At 37.7% G+C, this 18,293-nt stretch overlaps 1 protein-coding gene across 3 annotated transcripts in view; it reads left to right on the top strand.

Moving 5' to 3' along the window:
• The window catches only part of CPNE8 (copine 8), a 268,360-nt gene that overhangs the window by 29,297 nt on the left and 220,770 nt on the right, over positions 1-18,293 (top strand). The window lies entirely within an intron of this gene.

The following is an 18,293-nucleotide window of genomic DNA, read 5'->3' as shown; positions in this document are numbered from 1 at the left end:
TGTTAGTCTTCAGCTTCCATGTCTTGTGCTTTGGGTCCTATTACAGTTATCAGTCTTCCTTTTTGCACAAGTGATTATCGCCTGCAAAAAACAAGCTTCATGCATTGACTCTGGGAACAGTAATAAACCTCGAAAAAACTGCTAATCCAGCTAATTGTTTAAAATATGTGCAAACTCACTGCCCACCTAGCTGTTGGCAGGTGAGCTGAAAGTGGTTACAGTTTTCAGAGTAGGCAGGGGGAAGGATCAAGGAAAATGGCGATACGCAATCTCAAGTGTTGTAACATAGTTAGAGAAAGGGTGAAATGGATTGAGTAGAGCACAGATTTAGAGATTGAAAGATCTGGATTTAATCTCTGCTCCATTTATTACCAACCATGGGAGTTCAAATGAATTAGTTAATTGCCGCATCCAGCGCTGCAGGGCAATGGGGAATCTTGGAAGAGGGATGGCGCAGAATAACAAAACACACAAGACCTTACATTTGGAAAGTGGGGGACCAGGAGGCACTCTGTTGTGCTGAATAAAGGCATCTAGGCTATAGCCCACATGACTTTTATTAAGGAAGGTGATGAGATTATTATTAGTGGGATTAAGGAAGGTGACAAGATTAGTGGACAAGAACAGGCATGGGCAATATTGAGGAGGAGGTTATTGTCTTAGTGATATCAAAGGGGGTACCCTTGGACATAGTGCAGCTGTTTATAGAATAACGTTGTTAATGCATAAGTCCATTATCTTGTCTTTGAAGGAGACTCTGTACCTTAGAACTCTGCCTCCATAGATATTTGCCTTCTGCAGAGTTCAGAGTTCAGCTGTTCTGTGGTCTCCAACAGTTAATCTCTCTGTGCTTTGGTTTATAAATGAGGATGCACCTTCCTCATCGCTTAGCAAGAACTCTCAATTTTATAATTGCATTCAATAGATGTAGTTAGATAACGGTGGAGTACATCATGAAGATAGTAAGACTCGAAAAATCTTATAATTTATAGGAAGTGCTCATGCTCATTGTATAAATACACAAAACTGAATAGCATTTAAAAGAATAGAGAAAATATAAAATCACCCCAAATTTCACCCAATGATAGATCATACCAACCAGATATCTCCCTGTGCATACACCCACATAGTACATATACATACGTACATATATATATGACATGTATTCATTAATATCCATATTATGATCATTTAGACAAGCTGGAAGTCCAGCATTTTTCCTGTGATTTTCCACTCATAATATTAATTCCTGCATGTCACTTTCTCTCTGTAAGCCTGGTCCCCCTGCCTGGAGAGCAGGAACTCAAGTGTACCTCTCCAAGGGAATAACCTCAGCTGCCATCCCAGTAAATCTTTCTTACTTTCTCTGTTGCCTTCACAAAGCCCTCACTGCTATTTACAAGCCCCCTGGGGAAGTTACAGTAATATCCTCTTTTAAAAAAATTGAAGTATAGTTGATTCATGATATTGTGTTAGTTTCAGGTATATGACGTAGTGACCTTTTCTGCAGTTTTAAAAATATGTACATATTTATATTTGCAGATTTTTTATATTACATTATAGATTATTATAAGATATTAGGTAAAGTTCCCTGTGTTGTACAATAAATCCTTGGTCAGCTCTTCCTTTTTGGACAAGTGATTATCACCTACAAAAAAACATGCTTCATGGGTTAACTCTGGGAAGAGTAATAAACCCCCCGAAAAACTGCTAATCTAGCTAGTTGTTTAAAGTATGTACAAACTCATTGCCGACCTAGCTGTTGGCAAGTGAGCTGTTTTATATACAAAACAGCTTTTATGTGTTTATGTATAATACTTTGCATCTGTTAATCCAGTACTCCTAATTTGTCCCTCCCCAACTCGGTGTCCTTTTTGGTAACCATAAATTTGTTTTCTGTGTCTCTGAGTTTCTATTTTGTATAGAGATTCATTTGTGTTATTTTTTAGATTCCACATAGAAATGATATCACATAGTATTTGTCTGTCTTTGTCTGACTTATTTCACCAAACATAATATTCTTGAGGTCCGTATGTGTTGCTATATATGGAATATTTCATTCTTTTCTATGGTTGATATTCTATTAAACCAGCGGTCTTAAACCAATTGTCAGTTGCTTGCCTGTCTTGGTTATCATAAATTGTGCTCTGTGAACATTGGGGAGCATGTATCTTCAAATTAAAGGTTTTTTTGTTGTTGTTGTTTTTTCCTGGAAATATATCCAGGAGTGAAAATGCAGAATCATATGGTAAGTCTACTGTTAGTTTTTTAAGGAGTCACAGTTTTCCATAATTGCTGCAAAAGTTTACATTCCCACCCAACAGTGTATGAGAGTTCCTTTTCTCTACATCCTTTTCAGCATGTATTATTTGTAGAGTTTTTTTATGATATCCATTCTGACAGGTGAGATGATACCTCAGTGTGGTTTTGATTTGCAATTCTCTAATAATTAGCGATATTAAACATCTTTTCCTATGCCTGTTAGCCAGGTGTATGCCTTCTTTGAAAAAATGTCTTATTTAGATCTGCCTTTTTTTTTTTTTTTTTTTTTTTTTAAATTGGTTGCACCCATAGCATATGGAGGTTCTTGGGACAGGGGTTGAATCCAAGACACATGGTGACCTATATCACAGCTGTGGTAATCCCAGATCCACTGTGCCAGGTTGGGATCGAACCTGCACCCCCACAGTGATCCAGGCCGCTGCAGCGGGAGTCTTGATCACTGTCCCCACAGCAGGAACTCCCTGCCTATTTTTTGATTGAGTTGTTTGGGTTTTTTTTTTCCTTGATGTTGAGTTGTGCGAGCTTTCTGTATATTTTGAATATAAATCCCTTGTCAGTAGCATAGTTTGCAGATATTTTAACACATTGTATATTGGCTATCTTTTGTTTTGTTGATGGTTTCCTTTGTTTTACTAAAGCTTTAAGTTTGATTAGGTCTTATTTTATCTTTGCTTTTATTTCTTTTGCTTTAGGAGACAGATATAAGAACATATTGCTATGATATGTTTCAAAGAATGTTTTTCCTATGTTCTCTCCTAGGAATTACATGGTGTCATGTCTTAAATTTAGATTATTAAACCACTTTGAGTTTATTTTTGTATATGGTGTAAGGGGATGTTTTAATTTCATCACTTTACATGTAGCCCTCCAGCTTTCCCAGCACCACTTTTTGAAGAGACCGTCTTTTCACCATTGTATATTCTTGCTTCTCTTGTCCTAAGTTAACTGAGCACAGGTGTGTGGGTTTATTTCTGGGATCTCTATTCTGTTTCCTTGACTAAGTGTCTTTTTTTTGTGTGTGTGTGTGCCAATACCATGCATACTCTTTTGCTCTTTTGAGTACTATAGCTTTGTAGCAAAATATGAAGTCTGGAAGGGTTATGCCTTCAGCTTTTTTTTTTTTTTTTGCTTTTTAGAGCCATTACCCACAGCACATGGAGGTTCCCAGGCCAGGGGTCAAATTGGAGTTGTAATTGCAGGCCTACACCAAAGCCACAGCAACTGCCAGATCTGAGGAGCCACATCTGTAACCCACACCACAGCTCACAGCAATGCTGGATCCCCAGCCCACTGATTAAGGCCAGGGATAGAACTGGCATCCTCATGTATGCCAGTCAGATTTGTTACCACTGAGCCACAATGGGAACTTCCTTTTTTTTTTTTTTTTTTTTTTAAGGATTGCTCTTGCAATTCAAGGTCTTTTGTAGTTCCATACAAATATTAGGATTATTTGTTCTAGTTTTGTAGAAATGTCATGGATATTTTGATGGGGATTGCATTAAATCTGTAGGTTGCTTTGGATAATATGGCTATTTTAACAGTATTAATTCTTTCAGTTTGAGGGCATGGGATATATTTTCGTTTATTTGAATCATCCTCAGTTTCCTTCATTGATGTTTTATAGTGTTCAGTATTAAATCTTTTAGTTCCTCAGTTAAGTTTATTCCTAAGTATTTTTTTATGCAATTTTAAATGGGATTTTTTTACTTTTTCTTTTTGATATTTCTGCATATTAATCTCATGTCATGCTACTTTACTGAATTAATTTATTCTAATATTTTGGTGTGGAGACTTTAGGGTTTTTTACATAGAGTTTCATATCATCTGTAGTGATAGCTTTACCTTTTCCCTTCCAGTTTTGATACCTTTTATTTCTTTTTCCTGTCTGATTCATATGGCTGGGACTTTCAATACTATTGTAAGTGGAAGTGTTAGAATGGGTATCCTCATTTTGTTGCTGAATTTAGCAGGAAGGCTTTTAGCTTTTCACTGTTGAATAAGGTGTTGGCTGTGGTTTTGTTGTAAATTGCCTTTATTATGTTGAGATATCTTCTTTCTATACCCATTTTGATGAGAGTATTTATTGAGGTTCAATGTTGAATTTGTCAAATGCTTTTTCTGCATCAGTTGAGATAATTGTGTGGTTTTTGTCTTTACTTTAGTTAATGTGATATACACATTGATTGCTTTACAAATGTCGAACTATCCTTATGTTTCTGGAATGAATCCAACTTGATCCTGGTGTATGATCCTTTTTTTTCTTTCAGTTGTTATCATTCCTTTTTTTTTTAATTACTCAATGAACTTATCACATCTGTAGTTGTATAATGATCATCACAATCCAATTTCATAGGATTTCCATCCCACAACCTAAGCACATCCCCCCACTCCCCAAGTATGATCCTTTTTTATCTATTGTATTTGATTTACTAAATTTTTTGAGGATGTTAGCATCTATATTCATCAAAGATACTGGCTTGTAAGTTTCTTTTTTCTTTTCTTTTTTCTTTGTTGTAGTGTCTTTGTCTGGCTTTGTTGTCAGGATAAGGGTGACTTCAAAGAATGAATTTGAGAGCATTCCCTCCACTTCAACTTTTGGAATAGTTTGAGAAGGATAGGTAAAATTCTTTATATGTTTGGGGGAGATCCTGTCATGGCTCAGTGGTTAACAAATCCAACTAGGAATCATGAGGTTGCAGATTTGATCCCTGGCCTTGCTCAGTGGGTTAAGGATCTGGCATTGTCCATGAGCTGTGGTGTAGTTTGCAGATGTGGCTCAGATCCTGCATTGCTGTGGCTCTGGGATTGGCTGGCAGCTGCAGCTCTGATTGGACCCCTAGCCTGGGAACCTCCATATTCCTCAGGAGCAGCCCAAAAGATGGGAAAAAGACAAAAAAAAAAAAAAAATTCTTTATATGTTTGGTAGAATTCCCCAGTGAAGCCATCTGGTCCTGGACTTCTGTTTGCAGGGAGGTTTGGTTTGGTTTTGTTTTAATTTCAGATTCTTCTTCTTATCTATTGATCAGTCTCTGTTTCTTCTTGACTCAGTCTTGGCAGGCTGTTTATGTCTTGAGAAATTTGTCCATTTCCTCTAAGTTGTCCCATTGACATATAACTTTTCATAGTGTTCTTTGTGTGTGTGTGTGTGTGTGTGTGTTTCTTTGGTGTTGGCTATTATTTTTTCTCTTTCTTTCTTTCTTTTTTTTAAATGTGAGTCCTCTCTTTTTCTTTCTTAGAGATCTTGTCTAAAGATTTGTGAGTTTTTTAAAAATATGTTTACAAAACCAGCTTTTGTTTTTATTGACTTTTCTATGTTTTGTTTGTTTGTTTTTTTGTCTGTCTTTTTAGGGCCACATCTGTGGCACATGGAAGGTCCTGGGCCAGGGGTCAAATTGGAACTGTAGCTGCCGCCTGTACCACAGTCACAGCAATGCCAGATCTGATCGATATCTGCAATCTACACTGCATCTTGTGGTAATGCCAGATCCTTAATCCACTGAGCAAGGCCAGGGATACAACCCACATCCTCATGGACACCCACTGACCCACAGCAGGAACTCCTATTGCTCCTTTTTTAATCTCTGTTTTATTTATTTCTTTTCTGATCATCATTATTATTATTTTTTTGTCTTTTGTCTTTTTAGGGCCGCACTTGCGGCACATGGAGGTTCCCAGGCTAGGGGTCTAATTGGAGCTACAGCTGCCAGCCTATGCCAGAGCCACAGCAATGCCAGATCCGAGCTGTGTCTGCAACCTACACCACAGCTCATGGAGACCCTTAACCCACTGAGCGAGGCCAGGGATCGAACACATAACCTAGTTGGATTTATTTCTGCTGCGCCATAATGGGAACTCCTCTGATCATTATTATTTCCATCCTTCTGCTAACTTTGTGTCTTGTTCTTTTTCTAATTTTTCAGGTGGTAGGTTAGGTTATTTGAGATATTTCTTGTTTCTTGAAGAAGACCCACATTGCTATGAACCTCCCTCCTAGAACTGCTTTTGGTATATTCCATAGATTTTGTAAAGTTGTAGTGTTTTAATTTTGTTTGTCTAGAGGTATTTTGTGATTTCTTTGATTTCATCATTGACTTTTTTTTTTTTTTTTTTTTTTTTTTAGTAGCATGTTGTTTGGTCTTCACATGTTTGTTCTTTTCCTATTTTTCTTTCTGCAGTTATATTCTAGTTCAATGCTGTTGTGGTCAGAAAAAGTGCATGATATAATTTCTAGCCTCTTATATGTGGTTAGACTTGTTTTGTGACCTCGTATGTGATCTATCTTTGAGAACATTCCATGCATGCTTAACAATAGTATGTATTCTATTTTGGGTTTTTTTTTTAGGGGGGGGCGTGTAGTGTCCTATAGCTGTCATAAAGTCCAACTGGTCTGTTGTGTCATATAGGACCTCTGTTGCCTTATTGCTTTTCTGTTTGGGTGATCTGTCCCCTGGAGTCAGTGTGGTGTTAAAGTCTCCTACCCTTAATATATTATTGTTGACTTCTCCCTTTATGTCTGTTAGTATGTGGTTTGTATATTGAGGTGTTTCCGTATTGGGTGTATATATGTTAATGAGTGTCACTTTCTTCTATCTCTTTGTCATTATATAATGTCCTTCTTTTTCTTTATTTTTGTCTTTAATTTGAAGTCTATTTTCTTTGCTATGAATATTGCTACCCTTGCTTTCCTGTTCTTTCCATTTCCATGAAATATCTTTTTCCATCCCCTCACTTTCATTCTATGTGTCTTTTGCTCTGAAGTGAATTACTTGTTGGGAGCATGTTGCAGGTTCTATTTATAAGTTCAAACGTATTCTAAAAGATCTACATTTTTATTCTTTCTCCACATTTTGTGTTTTTGATGTGAAATTTTACATCTTCATGCTTATCCCTTTACTGTTTATTGTAGCTATGGTTGCAATACTTCCATTTTGTTTTCTAATCTATATACTGGCTTATTTAAGTGTTCTTTAATCCTTACTATATGTTTGCCTTTCCTATTGGAATTTCCTCCTTTTAATAGATTCTTGGTTCTTTTCCACTCAAAGAAGATCCTTCAGCATTTAGTAGGGTAGGTTTAGTATTGCTTATTTTTTTGTTTTGTTTTGTTTTTGCTTGTCTGAGAAATTCTTTATCTCTTCTTCTATTCTAAATAATAATCTCATTGGGTAGAGTATCCTATGTTGCAGGTTTTTTCATTTCGGGACTTTGAGTATATTTATGTCACTCCCATCTGGCCTGCAAAGTTTCTGCAGAAAAATCAGCTTAGAGCCTTATGGAGGCTCCCTTGTGTATGACTGTTTTTCTTTTGCTGCCTTTAGAATTCTCTAACTTTTGCTATTTTAATTATGATGTATATCAATGTAGGTATGTTTGGGACCCTTTATGCTTCCTGGACCTGGATATCTATTTTTTTTTTCTTTCTTTCTTTTTTATCGGATTTTCAGCCATAAGTTCTTTGAATACATTTTTGATCCCCTTCTCTCTCTTCTCCTCCTGGAACCTTTATTATGTGAAGTTTGGTACATTTTGTTACCCCATAGATCTCATATGTTGTTTTTGTTTTCCTTCGTTTATCCTTCTATTTGGTGTTCTAATTGAGTCATTTCCTTTAGTCTATCTTCCAGATCATTTATGCATTTTCTTCTGTCATTTAGTTGGCTATTCATTATTTCTAGATTGCTTTTTATCTCAGAAATTGAGTTCTCTATTTTTCATTGGGTCTTTACAGTTTACAGTTCCTTGTTAACATGATTTTTGTTTATATTGGTGATCATTCTTAATTGAGTTAGGATTTTTATTACCAACTTTTTGAATTCATTTTTTGGTAGGCTATATCTGTTTCATTAATTATTGTTTTCAGGGGTTTTCTTTCACTGTTTCACTTGAAAGTAGTTTCTCTGACTTTTCATTATACTTAATTTTCTCTGTGTCTATGAATTTTGGAGAAACAACTGTGGGTCTTGAAAGGATGTTTTTATGTGACATCTATATGTAGACTCTGTTTGTCTAATGTCTTTAGGGTAATGGCTGGTTTTGATGTGGATGCCAGCTATATCTTTCCTCAAGATGTGCTGGTCACTGTTACCTCTGTAGGGGGTGTAGTTGTTTAAGGATTTAGAGCCTGTGTAGAGTGTGAGACAGGACTTCTCTGCTTCCTGGTTGTCACTGCCCTGTCAGGGATGGGGCCTGCTCTATAGCTATTGGAGTAGAAGCCCTGAGGGTCGAGCTAATTAGGCTTCATTACCCTTGTTTGCCTGTACTGCACCAAAGGAGGGAATTACTGAAGCAAATGAGGTCTGTGTGCTCATTGATATCTGATGTGCTGCCTTTGTAGGTATCTGCAGCTCCATTCAGATGCAGCCCAAGGTTGTGTCTCTTACACTGTTGTGTTCATCTTTGATCTATTACAGGTCTGTGGCATGAGTGGGTAGGTCTAGATTGGTTGCTAGGCTGGGATTTGGAATCAGGGCATTGTGGATGCAGAAATTGAGGTGGCTACTACAGCAATCTAGGCTGCCTCTGTGGCAGTCTTTTCCCAGGACTTGTTTGCCACAGATCCAGCATGAAGCTGTGGCATGGAAAAACATGCTCTCTTGCTTGGAAGAAGGACCACACTATGAGGGTCTTGGTGTCTTAGCAAAGAGGCTGGACCCCAGGACTAGGACAGCTGATTTGTGACTCAACCATCTTGCTCCCCAGGGTGAGGGTACATTGTGTGGACCTTCTCTTCCTTTCAAATTTCTCTCAGAGTCAGATGTTCTGACTTTATGCTTTCTTTCCCTTCTACCTGGTTACCTGGCACCTTTGGTTGTATGGGAGTTCTTCTGCTAGTTTCCAGCTAGTTTTCCATGTGAATTTTTCCACATGTAGATTTATTTTTGATGTGTTTATTGGGGAGATGAGCTCCATGTCCTCCTACTCTGTCATCTTGATCCAACCAGTAATGTCCTTTTACTGTAGAACTTGTCATGTGATCTTGCTATCTGTTGTCTCTATAGTATTTCTCATTGCCTTGTGGTGCTTGTCTCTGCTGATTTACCATGTCTCTGAGGTTCTGTCCTTTTTTTTAGTTCTTAACTCAGGGTCCCATAACATCTCCATGTTTTCATTATAAATTTCTCTCTTTTGTGTCACAACTAAATGTGAATAGGCATTTTATAAAAGAAGACATGCAGTTAGTCTCTGAACATATTAAATGAATTTCATCCTCAATATTAAGCAATGGTGCAAGTAAAATGAATGAGTGTTCTCCTGTGACATGGATAAATACTAGCTGCATATACTAGGGCTCATTTACTTTTGTTCTCAATAATATGGATAGTCAATATAAAAAATACAAAGGTCAAAATCAAAGTTATGTCAATCAAAAAGTTCAAAAAATTCATCTTAAGCACTTAGTATTTTTGTGACTTTGTCCACTTTATTTAACCTCTCTGAATTTTTTACTATCTCACCTGGAAAATAGATTCTGATAATAATTGCTATTTATTAGGACTATGGTGAGGGTTAAATGAAATGATTTATTTACAGTGCTCATCACAGTGTCTGGCCTCCAGTTCAGTAGATAAATAGTGAGAAATTTGTGATAGAGGTTTGTGTTGGTTATGATGGAGCACATGGAAGGAATAATCAGTTCTACTTTCCTAGAGAACAGTGCACAATGACGAAACACTAAAAGAGGAATTAACATTTTCCAGCAGAAATGACGTGGGTGAGGAAATTTCAGGGACATGGTAAAACAATTGTACAGAAGTATGAGACAATATTACTTAAGGGATTGCAAAATATCTGAAATGTCTGGAGCAGAGTCCATGAGATGGAATATGGATAGGAGTGGACTGGAGATAAAGCCAAGGTCAGAATGTGGCAGGTATTTAGTGCTATGTTAAGGAGTTTGGAGTTTCTGTAGATAATGAGTTTTATGCAAGGGAGCCCTTTAGCCAGGTTTTATTGTAGAGAACTTTCTCTAGGAGGCATCTTGGTGAATGAACTAGGAGACAGGAGGCAGGAAGACCAGTTAAGAGCTCTAAGGTCTGGGAAGTAGTTGGGAGTTGGAAGCAAAGGCCCAGGTGGGTAAGCATTAGTGGAGAGGAAGGATGCTTGGGGTCTTGTTTGGAAAAGAGATGGGTTGATGCCGAGAGCAGCTCAGCAGGTTAGGGCTGAAGAATGGGTGCCGTGAATCTTAAGGAAAAAGTTAACATAAAACAAGACACAGAGACATTTATCTTAATTAAAGGTGGGAACCGAGGGACTCAAGGTCTCATGGACCAAGAGCACTGCCTCAAGAAACCACACTGCTTTTATTGTGTTCTTTAGGATTATGTCAAGTGAGGAGGGGGCTATAGGTGCAGAATGTAGGTTTTTTAAAATTATTTTATAAGTTCTTTTATTATTTTAAAAGTCGCATAGCTGGTAGATGGTTAAGCTTTTGCTCTGACCTTTAGGCATTTAACAATCATTAGCATTTCAGGAAGCTTGGCATTAGCTATCTATGCATAGCATTCCAGAGAATCATCATTGTGCTTCCCCAAAGGCATGCCTATCTGTGGCAACCTGGCATGCCTAGGTTTGCACCTTGGTTCTCTTTGCTAATGCATATCCTACTAACGACAGCTCATAAACCACTTGGGACCATGAGGTTCCTCTTTCTCTTATTCTTAAGAGGACATGCCAATCTGCAAAGGTCCGGTGTGCCTAGACCAACGCATTATGTCCTCATTCAGCTGACCACATGAATAACTTATGCCTTTAGGTCTTTGTTCTTAAGCTTAAGTCATTTACCAGCACTGCGACTGTTTTTCAAGCAGGAATATAGGGTAAAGTAAGGCAGGACAAAATGGAGTTTTCAGCAAAGAGTAAGAAAATATTGTAGAAACATGTCTCGTGACAGGTTGAACCCCTGTTGTTGTATTAGTTTCCTGGGGCTATTGTAGTAAACCACCACAAATTTGTTGGCTTAAAAACAACAAAAATTATTCTCACAGTTCTGGCAGCTAGAAGTGTAAAAGCGGTGTCACTTGGCTGGAATCAAGATGTTGGCAGGGCTGCTCTCCTTCAGGGGCTCTAGTGGGAGAAGTCATTCCCTGCCCTTTCCCAGCTTCTCATGGCTGCTGGCACGCCTTGGCTTGTGGATGCATCACATGGGTCTTCAAGGCCAAAGTATACACATCAGTCTCTGTTCTGTTCACACCACTCAGTATCAGATCTCCCTCTGCCTTCTTATGTGGCTATATGATTGCATTTAGGGCCCACTCAGATAACCTAGGATAAACTCATTTCGGGATCCATATTTTAATCATATCTGCAAAGACCTTTTTTCCCCCACATAAAGTCACTTTAATAGGATCTAAGGATTAGGACCTGGTATGTTTGTGGGCATAGTGTGGTGATTATTCTACCTTCCATGGTTGCCCCTTACTGAGGTAGGAAATGAAGGGGCTTCAAGATTGGAAGATAAATTGAATTTAGTTTTGTGCATGCGTTTTAGATTTTTAAGAAGATACATATTCTGTTCTCAGTCTCTTTTATCCTCTCTCTCTCTCTTTTTTTTTTTTTTTTCCTTTTTAAGGGCCTCTCCTGTGGCATATGGAGGTTCCCAGGCTTGGGGTCTAATTGGAGCTATAGCTGCCAGCCTATGCCAGAGCCCCAGCAACACCAGATCCGAGCCTCGTTTGCAACCTACACCACAGCCCATGGCAACGCTGGATCCTCAACCCACTAAGCGAGGCCAGGGATTGAACCCGCAACCTCATGGTTCCTAGTCAGATTAGTTTCCACTGAGCCACAAGGAGAACTCCTATGTTTCTCTTCTTTACCTGAAATCAGATATTGGGTTTTGTAATACCCAATCTTTTCTTCTTCTTCTTCTTTTTCTTTTTAGGGCTGCACCTGTGGCACATGGGAGTTCCCAGGCTAGCGGTCGAATCAGAGCTGCAGCTGCCTGCCTACACCACAGCCACAGCAACGCGGGATCTGAGCTGTGTCTGTGACCCACACCACAGCTCAAGGCAACGCCGATCCTTAAGCCACTGAGCAAGGCCAGGGATTGAACCCTCATCCTCATGGATACTAGTCGGGTTCATTAACTGCTGATCCACGACTCCCATTCTTTTTTTCTTGAAACTTGTATCACCCTGAGTTTACTCTACGTTACTTCAGACCAATGGGCTCGTCTATTTAATCTTAGCTCAGGCAAACAGAGCTCTGACATGTCAGACTGTAAAAAGACGTGGGTTTCCTTTTAAGTAAGTTTCAAGAATATCAATTGTAAGTGAATGCCTTAAAAGAAACATGAAAGTTTTCACCATTATCTTCCCCTCAAATTTCTTTTGGTACCCAAACCAGAATCAACCCATGCAAAGGTTGAAACTGTATTTTTATCACTGAACTTTTCCACTCAACAATATGAATAAATACATACTTGAAAACAACTAATTTCAACACAAACTGAAAAATAATTTAAAGTTTATTTTATGCCCAGTTTTCATGGAGTAATATTTATCAGATATGATAAAGTTCTGCTTGTATGCTCAGCCTATGAGAGACCGCTGTTGCGCTGAAAGTTTAGTCTGTACAGTGTCAGGTCTGAAAGTCTGTTCCTATTTTCTTGAAAGCTGATAATCTTGTTAAGTACTTTCCAGTGATCCTGTCCTTTAGAATTACTTGGTGTCTTAGGTTATAGCTAACTTTGGATTTGTAGTAAGCTTCAGTTTCAGAATACTTGGTTTTTTCATTTCTAAAATTTTGGCTTTTCTGTGCACAATGTTTCTGCTTTGACATAGATATTGTAAATTTAGGCAAAATATTTTTTTCCTTAACTTTGCATGCTGAATTTCCAGCTATAATATTTGTTCAGTGAATAAAAATAATGAAAAAAATGAGTCAGAGAGAATTAAATATTGTATTCAAGTCACTTCATAAGACTGAATAAATTTCCTAATCTGTTGTGCAAAGTTTTGATTTCCTTGTCTTTATAAGAAAAACTCTTGAAAATCGTTTTTTGTGTTATATGCATTATATATGTATTATGCCAAGATATATATGCCAACAACTTCCTAATTCCAGTCCTTAAGATAATATGATGCCCAAGGTAAGGGGTGAGATGGGGCGTGTTTACAATTCCAGTAAAGCAGTCTCTCTCAGGTTTTTTCAGGTAATGGGTTACTTATTAGGGCAAAGGTCTAACATGCCACCTTCCTCTTTTACTCTTTTTTCCATAATAAAACACGTCATCACACCTAAGGTAAAAAGCTCATGCTTTAAAAAAAATTTTTTTTTTTTGGCCTCACCTGTGTCATGTGTAAGTTCCCAAGCCAGGAATTGAACCCGCCCCACAGCTTTAAACAGAGCCACAGCAGTGGAACCCCACATCCTTAACCCACTGAGCCATGAGGGAACTACAAAAAGCTAATGCTTTTGATTGGGTTTACTAAAACCATCCATTCATGCAGGGGGTGCCTGGGAACCTTTGTTTATGTGCAAGCTAGGTTCTCTAGCTGCCTAAGTAATATTTAGTAAAGACCTTGCAGGCAGGCAGTGATCCTGAGACTACAGTGAATCACAGGTAAATAAATAAAGCCTCTAATAATTTCCTGAATTTTAATTGAAACTAGCATCCTTTTATTTATAGATACAGGACAATTTTCAGGGGAGGTTGTATTTATACAGAGATGTGGTTCTCTGTCCACATGTGGAAAATTTATGCTGGGCTTTGTTTGCAAAATGATAAAGCATTGTTTAGCCCTGTTTATAGGCTATATTTATGTTCCTACGGAAAACTAAATAGAACAGTTTTTTTTCATTTGGCTCTATCTATAAGCTATATTTTTGTTCTTATTTAAAACTAAATAGAACAATGCCACTTAGGCAAGCAGTGGAGCCATTTTACATGTTAAAAAGTTCTGCTGGCCACAGTGGCATACATCTTGAAACTTACCTTCAGTTTGAAGATATATTACCTAGAACATGTGCGTGCGTGTGTGTGTGTGTGTGTGTATACACGTATATATATACTTAGCACTTTAAAAAGTCAAAGAGTAAAATCGTCTTTACTTAGAAACCATTGATTTTAAAATTCATAATATACAACAGGTAGATTTTCTTTTCCAAACTACATCTGTTAAGATAGTGATATTTGCTTCCCTTTTAAAGGATTTTAAAAATTCAGTATTTACTACCCTGTGGAATAATATTTATTAAATGATTTTGTTTACTGAGTAGGAATAAGTTAGCAACAGGCCTGTAATTTCTAGGTTAACTCACATATCACCTTTACCTTAATAGATCATGTTATTATGCTCATTTTATATATGAAGAATTAGAAGTTTTAATTGCCACTCATAAAATCTCATTGTATAAAAGTAACAGAAAAGGATAGTTAAGATTTGTTTTTAAAATAGGTAGTTATTTCAAGATATCTATTTGTTTAGACTATTTCACTTATATAGGCATACTGATAATTATTTTTGCTAGTATATATATATATATATATTTTTTTTTTTGGTCTTTTGTTGTTGTTGTTGTTGCTATTTCTTGGGCCGCTCCCGCGGCATATGGAGGTTCCCAGGCTAGGGGTCTAATCGGAGCTGTAGCTGCCAGCCTACGCCAGAGCCACAGCAACGCGGGATCCGAGCCGCGTCTGCAACCTACACCACAGCTCATGGCCACGCCAGATCGTTAACCCGCTGAGCAAGGGCAGGGACCGAACCCGCAACCTCATGGTTCCTAGTCGGATTCGTTAACCACTGCGCCACGACGGGAATTCCTGCTAGTATATTTTTTAAAATAATTCAGTTAAGAGCTAATACCTATTGTACCTGTCTTTTTTTAGTTGTAGCTGAATTAATTTAACCCTATTTTTAGATTACTGTTCCTTTTCCCCATAATAAACTGTTATTTTATATACCGTCCAATATTGCTCTTTAGTTATTTCTATGAGTTTGTCTTCTTAGCCTTTTCAGGCTTCTTGAAATTAGGGAACAAGTTTAAATGGAATTGCTATTTTCCAGTTAGAGAAGCCTGAGATTTTAGGAAGCTAACTGGTTGTTCGGTATCGATCTTGGAATGCTAATAGAGAATAAAAACTGTGAATAAAAACTGTAATCGTCAAGAAAACTAATATTCATCTTGGCTAGTCAGAACAATTCTGTGCTAATAACTCTATGAGAAGTTGTCTTAAGATTGGCATGTAACTTGTTGAGCATAAAATCAGAGTAAGCAGAATTGTCAGATGAGATAATTAACTATTGTCATAAGGGAAGGTAGCTTGAGTCATTGGTCTGCTTCAAAGGACTAATTATCATTGAGGATTGAATAATAAAGGGGGAAGTCAGGGCAGCTTTCCTCCTCCATGGTTCTGAAAGGGTGTTACTAATTTCTTGCTTATCAACTTCTGTTTTAGGCTTCATGCAAAATACGCCTCTTTCCTTAAACCTGGTATTTCTTGGTGCCAGTTAAGAGTTTGAATGGGCTTCAGCTTTAGTTAAGGCTATTGCAGTCATACTCCTAAGTCCAGACATTTTAAATGGAATTTGAGATGAGTGGTTACTCATCTCATGCAATTCACAGATGCAATTCACAGATTAAATTTTGATCAGGTTATTTCTTCAGATAAGTTTTCTAACTCATACACTGTATTTTTCCATAATTTCTTTTCATTTGTCTGCTTTCTTCTTTGTTTCAGCTACATCAAGATTTACAGAATAGAAAGACACCTTCAGAATTTTTTTTTTTTCTCTGTCTTTTGTTGTTGTTGTTGTTGCTATTTCTTGGGCCGCTCCCGCGGCATATGGAGGTTCCCAGGCTAGGGGTCGAATCGGAGCTGTAGCCACCGGCCTACGCCAGAGCCACAGCAACGCGGGATCCGAGCCGCGTCTGCAACCTACACCACAGCTCACGGCAACGCCGGATCGTTAACCCACTGAGCAAGGGCAGGGATCGAACCCGCAACCTCATGGTTCCCAGTCGGATTCGTTAACCACTGCGCCACCACGGGAACTCCTTTTTTTTTTTTTTTTTTTTTTTTTTTCAGAATTTTTAACCTAGTGTTCAAATTCAACATCGTATTGTAAAATTGTAGGCACAATGTCATAGGCATCCTAACTCAAGTAAATGATCATCTCATGGAGAGAAGGGTAGCCTTCCCATATAAAAGCTGATGAGAAGTGGGGTGTGTGTGTGTGTGTGTGTGTGTGTGTGTGTGTGTGTGCGCGAGCGCGCTATGTTTTTTAGGTGCCTCACATAGAAAACAAAGGTATTTTTCTATGACTAAGTGCAGTTACGTTTGGCCTCCTCTCCTTGTTCTCTTTGTTCATTGTATAGGCAGCATCTCTCTTCATATTCGTCTGTGAACAGGGATGTATTTTATGTTATTCTTTGGTGGCTCAATCAATAGGTATAATGAGAGACTTTCCACATTTCCAACAGTTATGGGAAAACAAGTTGTTTCTTCTGGATTTCTCCAGACAGTGAAGCTTTTGAAAAGAATAGGGAAATCAGATTCAGAAAGCTGACTTCTTTGGATATTCTGTACTGGGCTTTGTGCTCTTACTCATTTACTCAATTTCTCTGGGTCTCAGCTTAGTTTCTTTCTTTCTTTTTAAAAATTTCTTCTCATTTTTTTTTGCCACACCCATGGAATGTGGAAGTTCCTGGGCCAGGAATTGAATCAATCGTTGCTGCCGCAATGCCAGATCCTTTAACCCACTGCACCGAGTTGGGTTTGAAGCGACACCACTACAGCCACTCGAGCCACTCCAGTCGGCTTCTTAACCTACTGTGCCTTGGTGGGGACTTCTAGTTTGTTTGTTTGTTTGTTTGTTCGTTTTTAAATAAAATAAACTTTGCAAAAAATCTTGCATTCCTATCATCAACCCAGACTTTAGGATGCTTTTTTTTTTCTTGTTTTTATTTCCTTTTTAGGGCCACACGTGGCAGATGTAAGTTCTCAGGCTAGGGATTGAATCGGAGGTGCAGAAGCCAGCCTCCACTACAGCCACAGCAACGCCAGATCCTTAACTCACTGAGCCAGGCCAGGGATCAAACTCGCCTCCACATGGGTCCTAGTTGGGTGCATTACCAGCCACCACAGGAACTCCTATGATGCATTTTGATAATCACTAGTCTTTTGCAGTGTATATATCATTTAAGAATATTTTCCTTTTCCAAACTTTTAAAGTCATATATTTTTGAGTAAAGTAGTCTTTTGGGAATTAAATCTAGTCAGAGATAGTCTATTCTGTTTTATTCATATAATCAGAGTATAGCTGAAATTTATTGTTGAAACAGCAGCAGGAAAGCTACGTTGCAAAGGTTGGGGACTAAATTATGTAGAGTTTATGGAGTTTTTCCTTTCTCAACTTATAAAATATCTAAGATTTTTTTTTCTTTCTTTGCTTTTGACTTTACCACTGTGTGTTATGGATCATAATGGCTAGAAGAAATAATGCGGCCAGTAAAGTCTGTGATTAAGAATACCTACCTTTATTGTTGATAGAAATCTATAATTTTTATATGTGTGATTAAAGACTGTAGGTTTTTTTTTTAAAGACAAATAAGGCACTGAAATCAAATCATTTTCTTTCAAATGTATATAGCATAGTTTTTGAGTCCCAAGCACACTGCAATATTTGCACTGTCATTTCCCCTTGATTTTTTGAATTTTGAAAGAGATGAATTACATTTTTTTAGGAAACTTAATGAGCAAAATTAGACACATAGGAAGGGCTTGGGAATTTCCACTTACATGAAGAGCTACCTTTATAAATACATACCACAGTAACTTCTCAAATGGAAATATTTTAATTTACTGTTTGCCAGTCATTGCTGGAGTCATAATATCTGCTTAGGGGATGGACAGATTATTTTAATTTGATTTCTGACTAGTGGTCTTTGAAGCTGACTTAATTCCAAGTGTAAACATGTCTGATATTTTCTTTCTAGGAATATTTGAAGACATAGTCTCATTTTTTTTTCTGTGATCTTCTTTTGACTATGTTTTTTATTTTCTCAGT

The sequence above is a fragment of the Sus scrofa genome, chromosome 5 (assembly GCF_000003025.6).
Source record: "Sus scrofa isolate TJ Tabasco breed Duroc chromosome 5, Sscrofa11.1, whole genome shotgun sequence".
Taxonomy (NCBI): Eukaryota; Metazoa; Chordata; class Mammalia; order Artiodactyla; family Suidae; genus Sus; species Sus scrofa.
Note: the sequence above shows the minus strand (reverse complement) of the source record. Positions and strands in the feature narration are given on the sequence as shown.